Below are 15,022 nucleotides of genomic sequence, written 5' to 3' on the forward strand. Positions count from 1 at the left end.
AACGGCAAAAAGCTGGAGATGAATAGTCTCTTGGGATCATGAGGTCATGTATACAAGACAAAGAAGAATATCAAAATATGAAAAAGAAACCGAATGTATATTTACCTGTTACACAGTTGCAGATGAATACACAGCCAATAAGACGAAAAATCCAGATGCAGATGAATAGTCTCTTGGGATCATGAGGTCCTGTAAACAAGACAAAGAAGAAAGTCAATACATGAAAAGAAACTGAACGCTTACTTACCTGTTACACAGTTGCAGATCAATACACAGTCAGTAAGAAAGAATTCCAGATGCAGACAACCACATACAGCTGGAAATGGACAGTGTCTTGGCATCATGAAGTCCTGTGAACAAGTAAGACAAAGAAGAAAGTTAATGCATGAAAAGAAACTGAATGTATACTTACGTGTTACACAGTTGCAGATGAATACACAGCCAGTAAGAAAGAATTCCAGATGCAGACAACCACATACAGCTGGACATGGACAGTCTCTTGGCATCATGAAGTCCTTTGAACAAGTAAAACAAATAAGAAAGTCAATACATGAAAAGAAACTGAATGTATACTTACCTGTAACACAGTTGCAGATGTACACAGCCAATAAGATGAAAAATCCAGATGCAGACAACGGCAAACAGCTGGAGATGAATAGTCTCTTGGGATCATGAGGTCCTGTAAACAAAACAAAAAGAAAGATCAATACATGAAAAGAAACGGAATGTATACTTACCTGTTAGACAGTTGCAAATGAATACACAGCCATTGAGAAAGAATTCCAGATGCATACAACCACATGCAGCTAGACATAGACAGTCTCTTGGGATCATGAAGTCCTGTGAACAAGTAAGAAAAAGAAAGTCAATACATGAAAAGAAACTGAATGCTTACTTACCTGTTACACAGTTGCAGATGAATACACAGCTAGTAAGCCAGAGTTTCAGATTCAGACAACCATATACAGCTGATGTAGTCTCTTGGGATCACGAGGCCCTGTGAACAAGTAAGACAAAGAAGAAAGTCAATACATGAAAAGAAACTGAATGCATACTTACCGACTACACAGTTGCAGATGAATAGAAAATCAGTCACATTGAGATCCAGATGCAGACAACGGCAAACACTTGGAGATCGACAGCCTCTTGGGATCATGAAGTCCTGTCAACAAGTAAGATAAAGAAGAAAATCAAAATTTGAAAAGAAACAATGTATATTTACCTGTTACACAGTTGCAGATTAATAAACAGCCAATAAAACAAAAAATCCAGATGCAGACAACGGCAATCAGCTGGAGATGAATAGTCTCTTGGGATGATGAGGTCGTGTAAACAAGACAAAAAGAAAGTCAATACATGAAAAGAAACTGAATGTATACTTACCTGTTACACAATTGCAGATGAATACACAGCCATTAAAAAAGAATTCCAGGTGCAGACAACCACATACAATTGGACATGGACAGACTCTTAGGATCATTAAGTCCTGTGAACAACTAAGACAAAGAAGAAAGTCAAGAAATGAAAAGAACCTGAATGTATACTTACCTGTTACACAGTTGCAGATGGAAAAAAAAGCCAGTAAACCAGAGTTCCAGATTCAGACAACCATATACAGTTGATGTATAGTCTCTTGGGATCATGAGGTCCTGTAAACAAGTAAGACAAAAAGAAAGTCAAGAAATGAAAAGAAACTGAATGTATACTTACCTGTTCCACAGTTGCAGATGAATACACAGCCAATAAGACGAAAAATCCAGATGCAGATGAATAGTCTCTTGGGATCATGAGGTCCTGTCAACAAGTAAGACAAAGAAGAAAGTTAATAAATGAAAAGAAGCTGAATGTATACTTACCTGTTACACAGTTGCAGATGGAAAAAAAAGCCAGAGTTCCAGATTCAGACAACCATATACAGTTGATGTATAGTCTCTTGGGATCATTAAGTCCGGTGAACAACTAACACAAAGAAGAAAGTCAATATATGAAAAGAAACTGAATGTATACTTACCTGTTACATAGTTGCAGATGGAAAAAAAAGCCAGTAAGCCAGAGTTCCAGATTCAGACAAGCATATACAGTTGATGTATAGTCTCTTGGGATCACGAGATCCTGTAAACAAGACAAAGAAGAAAGTCAATACATGAATAGAAACGGAATGTATACTTACCTGTTACACAGTTGCAGATGAATAGAAAGTCAGTCAGATTGAGTTCCAGATTCAGACAACGGCAAACACTTGGAGATCGATAGTCTCTTGGAATCATGAAGTCCTGTCAACAAGTAAGACAAAGAAGAAAATCAAATCATGAAAATAAACTGAATGTATACTTACCTGTTACACAGTTGTAGATGAATACACAGCCAATAAGACGAAAAATCCAGATGCAGATGAATAGTCTCTTTGGATAATGAGGTCCTGTAAACAACACAAAGAAGAAAGTCAATACATGAAAAGAAACTGAATGTATACTTACCTGTTACACAGTTGCAGATGAATACACAGTCAGTAAGAAAGAATTCCAGATGCAGACAACCACATACCGCTGGACATGGAAAGTCTCTTGGGATCACGAGGACCTGTGAACAAGACAAAAAGAAAGTCAATACATGAAAAGAAACAATGTATACTTATCTGTTACACAGTTGCAGATGAATACACAGCCAGTAAGAAAGAATTCCAGATGAAGATGAAGAGCAAGTTAGTTGTAAGGAGTGCAAATTGAGAAACATCCAACCAAGAAAAACGCATTTTTTGCTAAACAAAAAAACAAAACACTTTTCGGTTGAGAGTCATATCTCATATGAAGACATATTAGAAAAGCCTATTATCTTTTGAAAATAACAAAATCTGACATGTGTGACTGTAATTGTAAGGCGAAGTAGGAAGGCATTAAGAATCAGTCCAAAAAATAATGATATCAGACAAATTATTTATGAGTGTAGGACTTACAGGTCTGATATGATGGAGTTACAGCAAAGGATTAAACATTTTTAATCAATAATAAGGCCAGTGAATGTCAGTTTTCTTGGCTGGGTCTTTTCACAGCTGCTGTATCTTGTTTGGTGTTTCTGGGCTTTACAGCTCTTTATGTCAAGTGTAAACAGATCCAAAGTGTCATTCTCAGTGCTGATTACATCTGAAATTAACCATAAACCAGAGGTGAGTGGCTAGCAACAGGGTAATGCAGCTCAACACATGTTTCAGTTTACTACACACCCATGTCGCCTCTCCAAAGTCACAGTGATTCTAAAGTCACTCAATACAAAGCACTCAAAAACCAAACCATAAAACACTGCTTAAATCACAAATACATTAATAAAGACTTTGAGCCCATTTCCCTGAAACGGTTCACCCATTAAAGATAATGGACGAAGAGGGTGGGAGCAGGTGGCTAGTGTTTTCTTACCTGACTGGTGTGACTGGGTAGGGCCAGTAAGTCCTGGCATAGCACCTTCTCTATGTTCCTGGAGAGTACAACAGATCCCAGGCAGCACATGTGAAGCCTTTCTCTGTGGTAAAGGACCGGACATCAAACCTGCAATCAGCAGTGGAGTGCGAAAAGTCTGCAGAATGGCTTGCTCCCTCATCAGCAGGTAAGCAAGTGGCCCAGAGACAACAATCCTGGCGTCTGTCTTCTTTCAAACTGTGTCTTGAATCTAGTGCACTAGTGGCACCGTGACACTGTGGCATTACCCTTTGGGCCCTATATTTAAGAGTGTCTTACAATAAAATGTTCAACAGCGAGAACGCCGCCCTTAGTAGTTGTCCTCGTTGCTGGAGCATGCAGAGCCATAGACAAACTGCTAAAGACATTTAATTGGTTAGAGAGGTGAAAACCAGCTGTGGGGGTGAAGAAAACCTTTTTCCATGGTCAAGATGATGCATGCAGGGCTGCTCCATGGCCACCATTGTCCTTGAGGAAAAAAACAGGGCTAAGTTAGTTAGTAAAGCAAAGTAATGTAAAGTAACACACACAATTTCACCTCATGAATAAAAACATACACAAGGCTTGGCTGGACATATAAGGAAACGTACAACTTACTTACCTATAGTTCCATCAATAAGGATCTTCATTACAGTGAAACCTTTGCTACTGCATGGTTCTCTGCTTTTGGCTTGTAACCTGACCTACTTCCAATATACTGCCACATAGTGGATGGAGTAGGAATTACCATGAAAAATGCCATCTGTTGCAACACTGGAGTCACATAGGTATCAGCTATGGCTTCAAGTTGTAGGACTTTTTATGGCAATATAGACAATAGGCAAGTGGCTTAAAGGTCCAACCACAACAGGCCCAATGAGACATAAAGAACCAGCACAACAGGCCCAGTGAGACTAGGGATGCACCTATAAGATATTAGGATCGGATATGTGTCTCTATATTAACAATGCTCGCTCCCTTTTGGTCTCACTGACTTCAGAATTAAAGCCAGCCAACACTGATAAATACATGAGTTACAAATCAATACACACAACTAATCATCAAAATTATTACATTTTAGCTAAATAAAAAAAAAACCACTATTCTGTTGAAAATCAAATCTCATATGAAGATATATTAGAATAGCCTAGTATCTTTTGAAAATAACAAAATCTGGCATGTGTGACTGTCTGATATACACTGTAAGGCGAACGCTGTACAAAGGTCCTGCACAATTGTTTCTTATTTTAGTGACAAATAAATAGCAATTTAATACATTCATATCTGTGTGTTAATTTGTTGTATTTTATTTTACAAAGTTAGTGAGGTAAAATTGACATCAATCCTGATCTTTTAAGTCTCTCCCACATGGTCTATAAAATGCGGATACCGAAAACTCTCACAGAGATAAGGAGCTGCTGGTGTTAGTTATAAAGACAATTAAATCTACTGAAGAACAGAGACTAAATGAAAATCAATTACTAACCTTAACTTCCTCACTTTTAAGGAATGGATATGTTTTAGCACTTTAGACAATATAAACATGCATGTAGCACATTTTTATAACGAATAAATCATTACTGTGACACTGTCATAAAATATGCCTATTTGAACCATTTTTAAATAATATTGTTTCAGTAAAACATCCATATAGCTTACACATCCAAAATCAGCTGTAGTGTACAGAGACACATCTGATAAATATACAACTACCCTTAGAATAGCCAGATTACAATTTGCTAACAAATGCTTAAGAGAGCCTGGAGAATTCTGGAGAAAGGTCTTGAGGACAAATGAGACTAGGATTAACCTATATCAGAGTGATGGAAAGACAGAAATTGTGGATTGCTCACTCACGCTTCAAGGGAGGTAAAATTTAGTTTGCACTCACCCTCTTATTAACGGTACATACTTGGAGCCCATAGGAACCATCCAAAACATAGAAGTTGGAAAGCTTCCACAAAGGTGTTTGTACTTCAGAAATCTTTCTTTCTGAAGATGTTTTATAATCCTGGGTGTTTCCTTGTGAAAGGAAAGTCTGAACCGTGCAATTCCTCAGTTTGAGTTGCTGAGAGTCAATTTAGGAGTGATCCCTTTATCCTACTGAGTGCTCTGTGTGTAAGTTTATTCTAATGTCCATATGACAGCACAAAACCTCATGAATAAAAACATACACAAGGCTTGGCTGAACATATAAGGAAACGTACAACTTACTTAGAACCTATAGTTCCATCAGTAAGGACCTTCATTACAGTGAAGTTAGCCACAGCTAAATCTTGGCTACTACTTGGTTCTCTCCTTTTGGCTTGTAACCTGGCCTACTTCCAATATACTGCCACATAGTGGATGGAGTAGGAATTACCATGTAAAAAAGCCATCTGTTGCAACACTGGAGTCACATGGGTATCAGCTATGGCTTCAAGTTGTAGGACTTTTTATGGCAATATAGACAATAGGCAAGTGGCTTAAAGGTCCAACCACAACAGGCCCAATGAGACATAAAGAACCAGCACAACAGGCCCAGTGAGACTAGGGATGCACCTATCAGATATTAGGATCGGATATGTGTCCCTATATTAACAACGCTCGCTTTTGGTCTCACTGACTTAATATTTCAGAATTAAAGCCAGCCAACACTGATAAATACATGAGTAACAAATCAATACACACAACTAATCATCAAAATTATTACATTTTTAGCTAAATAAAAAAAAACACTATTCTGTTGAGAGTCAAATCTCATATGAAGACATATTAGAATAGCCTAGTATCTTTTGAAAATAACAAAATCTGGAATGTGTGACTGTCTGATATACATTGTAAGGCAAACGCTGTACCAAGGACCTGCACAATTGTTTCTTATTTTAGTGACAAATAAATAGCAATTTAATACATTCATATCTGTGTGTTAATTTGTTGTATTTTATTTTACAAAGTTAGTGAGGTAAAATTTACATCAATCCTGATGCTTTATGTCTCTCCCACATGGTGAGGTAAACAGTTTATTTTTTTAACAATGTAACGGATCAATATTGTGTATCGATTGATAAGTTTATGTATTGGTATAGAAACTGAACAATGTTGGTGCATCCCTAAATGTAACATATAGGAAACAGGATATGACATCACTGCTGTAGTGTGTCTTTGACAACTTCCCTAGTTAATAGAATATGCCTACATTGATAAATCCCCATACGTTTCACCCTGATTGGTGAATGTTTAGCCTTTCAAATGCATCATTGAATGTGATTGGCTAATGGCAACCACAATAATTGACATGACAAGTCTTCTGGACAGACAGTATTATAGAATAGGCTAAAGATGCAGCATGTAAAATTGCAGCTTGACTGGCTGTATGGTTTCTGAGAAACAGTTACGTACCACTGACCTCACCCTGCTCTGCTCACTGAGAGACAGGTAATCAGTCACACAAGTCATGTCAGACTTACTATTCAAACGTGCTGTATGTAGCTGTTACTTAATATCTGTCCGTGTCTCCTCGGATTAGGACAGAGTCATCACCACAGGCCCTCTCCTGCATTTTATCCACCTACTTGATGATGTGGTCTTAAAAACTGCTGAAGGTATACAAACTGTCCCCCTAGAACAGCTGCAGCTTTGCTTGGTCTGCCACTCAGAAGATCCAAATTTCATCAAGATGTCTGATGTAAGCCTGTACCTTTTTGTGATGTAAAACTGTGGTGCATGTATAGATTTTAACATGTATTTGTGATGCAATAAGCTGTTTTATTAATTGCTTAAAGTATAGAGGAGCATTATTGGGCTAATGAGCATTATGAGCTAAATAGTTTAATTGTCACTTTAACAGGTAAGGACACCAGTTTCTCTCAGAGTTAGCTTAAGTTTTACTAATAAAAAAGGTAACTTTGATTAAAAACAAAATAATAATACTGTCTTGCAGACATCTGATTGATCTCATTTATGGCTATTTACCGTTACAGTAACTTGATCACAATATTCTGCAAAATAAAATGTAGTAGTTTACTATAGCTCCACTGAATATTGGTTTTGAAATATACCACTGTTTCCTAAGAGGAAGCTGTAACAGGAACAGGTCATTGTAATTTTATGTGTAACCCAGCGCTGTAAAGTAATCAGTACAGTGCACCGGGGAAGATGCTGCCAAAAGTCAGCGTGCTGTGAGCTGCAGATAAAAGTCTTACCACACAGTGCGTCTCACCTGTGGAGCTGTGTCTCTAAAAGCAGCTCAGAACTCAAAGCTAACTTCAGGTTCGCCTGTATCAGGGTTGAGTGCAGAAACAGTCCTAAAGCTTCCTCTGTGAAACTGATGCTGCAGCACGCACACTGTTTCCTCTCCCGAGGCCCCGTCTCAAATCAGTCCCTCTTCACTATGTAGTGCACTTTATGGGTCATATAAAAATAGCAGCATCTCCATCAAACAGAGCATGATATGTGTGATCAAGTAATTTCTACTCAGCAGTCGGTTCTACAATTCCCTATTTAGGCTCTAAGAATCATCAGAGACACTTTTCACCTCAAAAGGTACTTGGTGGTCAGTTTGAAGACACTAACCTGTGTGCTGTCCACACCAAAAGAATCACCCTCCTGCTTAAACACCTCCAGCTGGTCGGCAGAGAGGGCACAAACCAGGGCAGTGACTTTTACTTTTTATTTTATTTTGATAGTTAAATCACTTAGGAGCTCGCTGAAGTAATGCTAATGTACCAACAGCTGTGCTAGCTAGCTAGGTTAGCAAGTGCTGCTTTCTCAATAAAGCTGTACAGGAAGATCATGGTCATCTTAGCTCATTTTATTTGAAACAGATTTAGAAAGCATATTAATAATAGAAGCACTTTATAATTGTGTAATTACATACTGTAGTTCATCTGTTTCTCTGCATACTTTCACCCTGTTCTTCAGTGGTGAGGACCACCACAGAGCAGGTATTCTGTGGGAGGTGAGCTTTTTATAGCACTGCAGTGTTAAATGTCTGGACGAGTCCAGAACAAATGTGTAAACTGCTCGTTTGGAGCGATAAAAGCAACATTCCTGCAACATCCTCAAATCTGAATGTCCAGATCACTTTTCAGAGGTTTTGATGGCTGATTCTGAAGTCGTGATGAGCGGCAAGTTAGCATGGTGACATTCGTCAAAGTGGTACGTGCCAGTGGATGGCATTTTCGGATGGTGCAGTGGCCACTTCCTAGTGTCAGATGCTGATTAGGAACTGAACCCCCTTTCAAAATGTGCCTGAGCTCTTTACCTACTGGATAGGATTAACTTTGGGCCCAAGTTATCTTACTAAACTGAGAAATCCTGCTTTGTGAAATGCCCCCCAGGAGTGGCTAAATGTTTACATAAGATACAACTGATTTTGTTAGATGAACAGAATTACTGATAATTTTATTCTTTTATTATTGTTGATCACAGAAGAGTAGTTGGTGTAATATTGGTGGAGAGATTTGAGTAATTGGTTTAGACTGAGAACTTGTGTCTTTGCTGAAGGAATGCGTTGTTGGAGAGGATGCTACGCCTGAGGCCCACGTTAAGGTGTTGCGTGAAAAGTACAGGACGACACAACCTGATTTAATGATCGTGAAGGATCACATGAAGACTTTTGCATTGGCAGCATGGAGAAAGGGGTTTGGCCATTGAAAATGTATAATTGTGTCTTTAATAGTCTATTATAAGATATTTTTGGCTATTGTAGGTTTTTACTCTTCGCTACTGCCTTCATCACTACACTTTATTGCAATTATATAATGAAGCTTTTGTGTATTTACTGCTTTTATCTTACAGTTGTATGATGAGGTTGATGCCATCCATCCTTTAATGGTGTATGTTTGTCACTGCTTCACCTGAAACAATGCTGGGAGTTTAGCTCTAAAGGCCTCCTAGGTGATCTTCAGGAGATGCTCACCAAAAGTGTAAGCACACCATTTTTTATCTTTACCAGCAGACCTACAGAACTACTCTTAAATTCATTGATACTTTCAGACATGTACAGTTTCAAGAAAAGGTGCTTCAGTGTGTATCTAATATTACACTAAATGATGTTTAGTATTCCCTTGATGTTTGTGTAATGGGCCATCTGCATAGTGAAGTGATTCCATGGTGGAAAATCTTACTTACTAAACTTGGACACTCTGTGGGTTCTGTGTGGTAAAATGTTGCTTCTGGTTTCTGGTGGGTGCTTTCATTTTTAATAAGGCTTAATCTTCTCTGGAGTATAAATGTAAACTTTTGATATGGATTCTTTGAGTATGGCGTACATTTAGCTATGTTAGGATGAAATGATTTTTTTTTAGCTGGTATAATAAAACCTTTTTTGCTTTATTTCATTGTTTTGTTTGCTGTGAGTGCCACATTTTAATGGTATTGAGTCTAATTGTTTGTCTTTCAATTAATGCTAAAGTTGTGTATGTTTACTACTAAATAAACAGCATAGACAAACATTGTGAACATGTGTGGATATTTCAGGCACACTTTAGTCACACTAGGGTCCAGAATGGCTTGTCACTGGGGTATTGCCTTCAAAAGCACTTGTTGGTACCTTTTGAAAAGGGGATACAGTTGTACTATAGGTACATTATAGCTTCTTAGGGTACTCCAATTTGTGAGGATGAGTACTTTTGTGTCTTCCAGACTCTCCGTCAAACAGTGGATTACGGCTGCCCGTGGTGATTGTGTGGCTTTAAGCAGATGTGAAGGACGATTCACCACAAGAATACAGCCAAACACTTTCAGGTAAGTTCCAGTTGTATGTTATGTCGAATTTGTGTAGAAATCAAAAGAGAGTACATGCAACAAAAACAAAAAATAGACGAGCTAGATAGTACACTCTTTGTACAACAAGGCCTCAGCTGTCTTCATTTGAGGGCTGCAAAGCCTCGCGCACGTCTACTATTGCTTCCGCCTACTCCGTGCAAGCTGAACCCTTTTATTGCCTCCTACACAGCCCTTTTAAGATGTATGCTGAAATTGTTCCAACTTGCACAAAACATTAAGGTATGAGAAGTCAGTAAAAGAATAACAGTAAAGTTAAGCTAGTTGTAATTAAGGAAACATTTGCATTTAGTCCTCCTTCCATTAAAGCAAGATTATACAAATTTAGGCTTTGGTGATAAAGATTTAGTACCACAGTGAAGTTGTAAAGTAAACCAGAAATAAACCCATATAAAAAAGCAAACAAGAGCATGTCATCATTATTATGGCTTAGTACTAAAGTAAGGCAGATGATTGCATGACAGAACAGCGCTGACCACAGAATATGCAATGCAAAACCCACTGGTATGAAAATAAAAAATTATTACAGTGTGTGCAAGTAATAAATTAAACAAACTTGAATGTGTCTTCCAGGTTTTCATATAATTGTGTTAAGATAGACTTCAAAATTACAAAACTGTATGACCAATATTTTGATTACCATATAGTTTTGTATTTCAACTTGCCAGATTCTCTTCTGTCCACAGTCTTTGATTATTTAGGAGTGGCTACGAAATGTATTAATGAGGCTATCACCAACCTCATCCACAGTTCTCGGTGAGTCCACGTCTTCACATTTCTTGTGATATCACTTACAGTGCCCATTGCAATCGCCTGCCCAGATTTTCTTCTGTCCACACGCCTTGATGATTCTGAAGTGGCTATGAAGTTCATTATTGAGGCGATCACCATCTTCATTCACAGATCTTGGTGAGTCCACTTCATCACACTTGTTTTATGCTGTTTACAGAGCCCATGACATAGTTTGTCCAAAGTAGCTTATTTACACAGCCCTCAATGATTCAGCTTCATTAATGAGGCTGTAACCAACCTCATTTACAGTTGTTGGTGAGTCCACTTGGACTGCTTACAGTGCCCATTACAATCGCTTGCCCAGATTCTCTTCTGTCCACAGTGTTAGTTACGTTCAAGACTTGGGTGATCCTGTGATCCAGTATTGCATATTTGATACTGTTAGTGCTGCCATCTGGTGGCCTGTTTCTTGTTGTTTTTGTTTTTCTCTCTCTCCCTCTCCTGGTGAAACGACTGATTGGAGACAGCTGATCTCAATGCATGTGCTGGTTGGCTGCAGTGTATGAGCTTTGTCATTGAAAAGGTGCCATTGGTGTTTATCCAGTTTCTCACCATGTGGCCAAAGGTGATTGAGATTGAGGCTGTTCAGGATACTTTTTATTTTTATTTTTTTTGCTATTTAGACTCTCTATTTAGATATTACTGCTATTTAGATTTAGCTTTGTACTTCTTGTAAATCTGTATGGCCCTGAATGTAATGGCTGGCTACCACTACGTTGATTGTTTTATCATGACAATTCACAGTTTGATGTATGTGGATCTATTTTAGTCTACTCTTTTCTGTGTCATTATGTACTTGTTGATGTCCAAGTGGTTTAATCATAGTCATGTTTGTAGGGGTGAGTGCCATGTACTATTTTAATTTCATTTATTCTTTTTCCTTTTCTCTTGCTTCATGTTGGGGAGGCAGGTAAGGCCATTGTATTTTGTTTTATTATTTTTTAGTTAGGTTAGTTAGTAAGGAGGAATGTCATGTGTGTTTGTAATTTTGGCCTTTGCTCACCCTGACGCTATATGATGTTGACTGTGGTATCTTGTTATGTTTGCCTATAATACTACATTTTTATTTGAGCATTAAATCTGTTTCTTTATGGTTTGTTTATCTCCTCAAGCCCTAAACTAGTATTTTGAGAAATGGTTTAATAAACTGGGCTATAAGATTATTCAAAAATAGACGAACTTTACAAGACTTTAACAAAGCAAAACTTCACCACGAACATCTAAAATATAAGCAACATGTTAATTGTCCCACCAGGGATATTAACACAGTAGACCACTATTACACTGTACTGAGGGATGCTCTGTTCCCCATGCAGCTCTGGGACACTCTGATTACTGTCTGGTTCATATGATTCCAACCTACAAGCAGAAACTTAAATCTGCAAAGCCTGTAGTGAAGACAGTGGAAAAAGTGGACCAGAGTTATAAGAACTGATTTTTATGGAATTCAAAAACCTGAATGTTCTTATACGAGTGAAGAAGTGTCGAGGTTCTTCTGTTCCCTGTATACTCTGTGACTAATTTGCTGAACAAATAGATCTATCTGAGATGTTTTGAGCCTGCGTCTGAGGTGAACACTGTATGTGAATTTTATTAAAGAGGCTTTGATGGAGGAGCAAAGTTGGGATCAATCTCTTGATAACTGTAGACTAACTGCTGTAACAGAAGAAAGTAATGCCCCATCATGCAGTTATGTATTTTTAGCAAGATGTACATGTAATTAGCATGTACTTAGCTTAGCCCCCTGACAGTGTGTTCTCTGGTCATCTGGGTATACGGAAAACACATCTTCGGATCATGCGTTTTTTTCTTTTGGCCTGGTCCTAAAGCTGATGTTGTGTTATGTCTGCTTATCCTAGCATTATGAGCACCATTTCAACGTGTATAGGGCCGCTGCCCTGGCCACTGATCAAATCCTTCTACTTTTGTGTTACCCCTTGACCAGCTACCTAGACAAATGCTCATGCTTCATTAGAGTAACAAGGCTGTGATGGCTGTCTTAAGTATGTTGCGAGAAGATTACAAAGTGTGTTCAGGTTTTTCGCTGCTGCTGCTGCACCTGCATCATTATCCTCCTTTTTTTTGTTCCAGACATGAGGAGCTCCTTCCTTTCTGTTCCACATTGCATTGTGGTATAATGTAAAAAAGTGTCCATTGTAACCACACTGGTGGCTTCCAGTAAGAAGCTGGAGAATAACTCCAGCCTTGTTGGTGCAGCCGTGTTTCTTTACGGCATCATAAATCAGCACATTTTACAGTTGTAAAATACATCCAGACAGATCCGGGAACTAATTTTACTGAAGTTCTGGAATTGTTGGCAATTGATCATCACATGTCTAGTGCATACCACCCCGAATCTCAGGGTTCTCTAGAATGTTTTCAAAAACCTCAGTGCTTCGTACCTACTGTCTTTAGGTAGATAAAGAATGTGATGATGGCATCCCGGTCTTATTGGTTGCCATTTGTGAAAGTGATCAGGATTCCATTGGGTTTAGCCATTCACAGCTGAATTGTGAATTTCACTTTGGAGATAAAAGACTTGAACGTACCAGGTTCTGCCCTGTGTGCAGTTTTCAGGAAGATTGTGTTGATGGAGGTGGATCTGCTAATGGGGTTTTGCTAAGTTCTCTTATCCCCTACTGAAGTATCTGCTTTTGTCACACCAGATCTCTTTCTGCAGTATTCCGTAATGCCAAAAAGGCTCCTGCCACCTTCCAGCGTCTCATGTGGAACATTCTAGCTAATGTAAACAATTGTGAAGCATGTCTGGAAGTCGTTGTGATGTCTAGATGTCTATCAGAGTTGGAATGAACATTTGGCAATCCTCTGAAATGTGTTTAAGCACTTTCTGAAAGTTTCCCTCACACTTAATCTCACTGAATGTGAGTCTGGGAAAGCTAGAGTATCCTAGGTTGGTAAGAAGGTGGGCCAAGGTGAAGTGCGCCCTCTTGAGGCTAAGATACCAACCCTGCAGTTTTGCTTTTGTAGATCCCCTGTTCTAATGACTCCTGACTACACTCAATTCTTCAAGCTGTAAGCTGGGGCTGGAGCTGTCCTCCTTCAAGAAGACTCTTGAGGTGTTGACCATCCAGTTTATTTTTCATAGAAATTGAAGAAACATCAGATCATGTATAGAACCACTGAGAAGGAAGCCTAGCAGTCTTATGAGCTTTGCAACACTTTATGTGGGGTCGAGTGTTTTGGCAGTAGTGGCACTATATAGACCACAATATCAGCTGAAGACGATGATGAGATGGTTTATGATTGTTCAATATTTTAATGTTCAGAAGAAGAAAGATTGTGAAAATGTAGTTGCTGATGCGTTGTCTAGGCAGTAGTGTGAGGGTGTTATGACCCTGGGGAGTGTAGAAGAGAGCCTCATTGGTGCAGCCATGTTTGTTTACAGCGTCAGAAGGACGAAGCAGTATAGGAACACAGAGTCCTAATCTGACGTCAGTCCAATTATTCCGTTTCACCTTAAATGGTGCAGCAGTTTCAGTCAAAAGTATTCACCCCCACGCCCCCACCCCATTTACTACTAAACATAACAAGTGCTTTCTCCAAATTCAATAATGCTAAATTGCAGTGAGGGGCGTGAATAAGTTGGACTGCAACTTTACAGTGCCAGAATGGTACAGGTGGAACATAATTGGGATGAGATGCTGATTTCAGTAGGGCATCAATCATGGTGTGCTTCTCTATCCTTCTTCCACTCAAACACAACTCTAATAATGAACATATGATGCTTTAAATACAAAAACAGATACTATTCTTAATAAATTACTAATAAATTCAGCCTGTAGTTCAAAACTACGTCCAACCAAACACCACTGTTTGACTCATTGTTGTCTTTTCCTAGTTAATAGATGTAGATCAGCACCCTTAGCTCCTTCAATTGGGTTTTTTTCAACCATTTCAGCCCCCCCAAAAAAAGCTTTCAAGCTTTTCAGTCCCTGAGATCAGTACTGGAGGACTTATGTGTCCATCTGCTGAATTATGAAAACAAATGGGAAATGTGGCATCAATCTATACGA

The sequence above is a fragment of the Salminus brasiliensis genome, chromosome 6 (genome assembly GCF_030463535.1).
Source record: "Salminus brasiliensis chromosome 6, fSalBra1.hap2, whole genome shotgun sequence".
NCBI classification, from domain to species: Eukaryota; Metazoa; Chordata; class Actinopteri; order Characiformes; family Bryconidae; genus Salminus; species Salminus brasiliensis.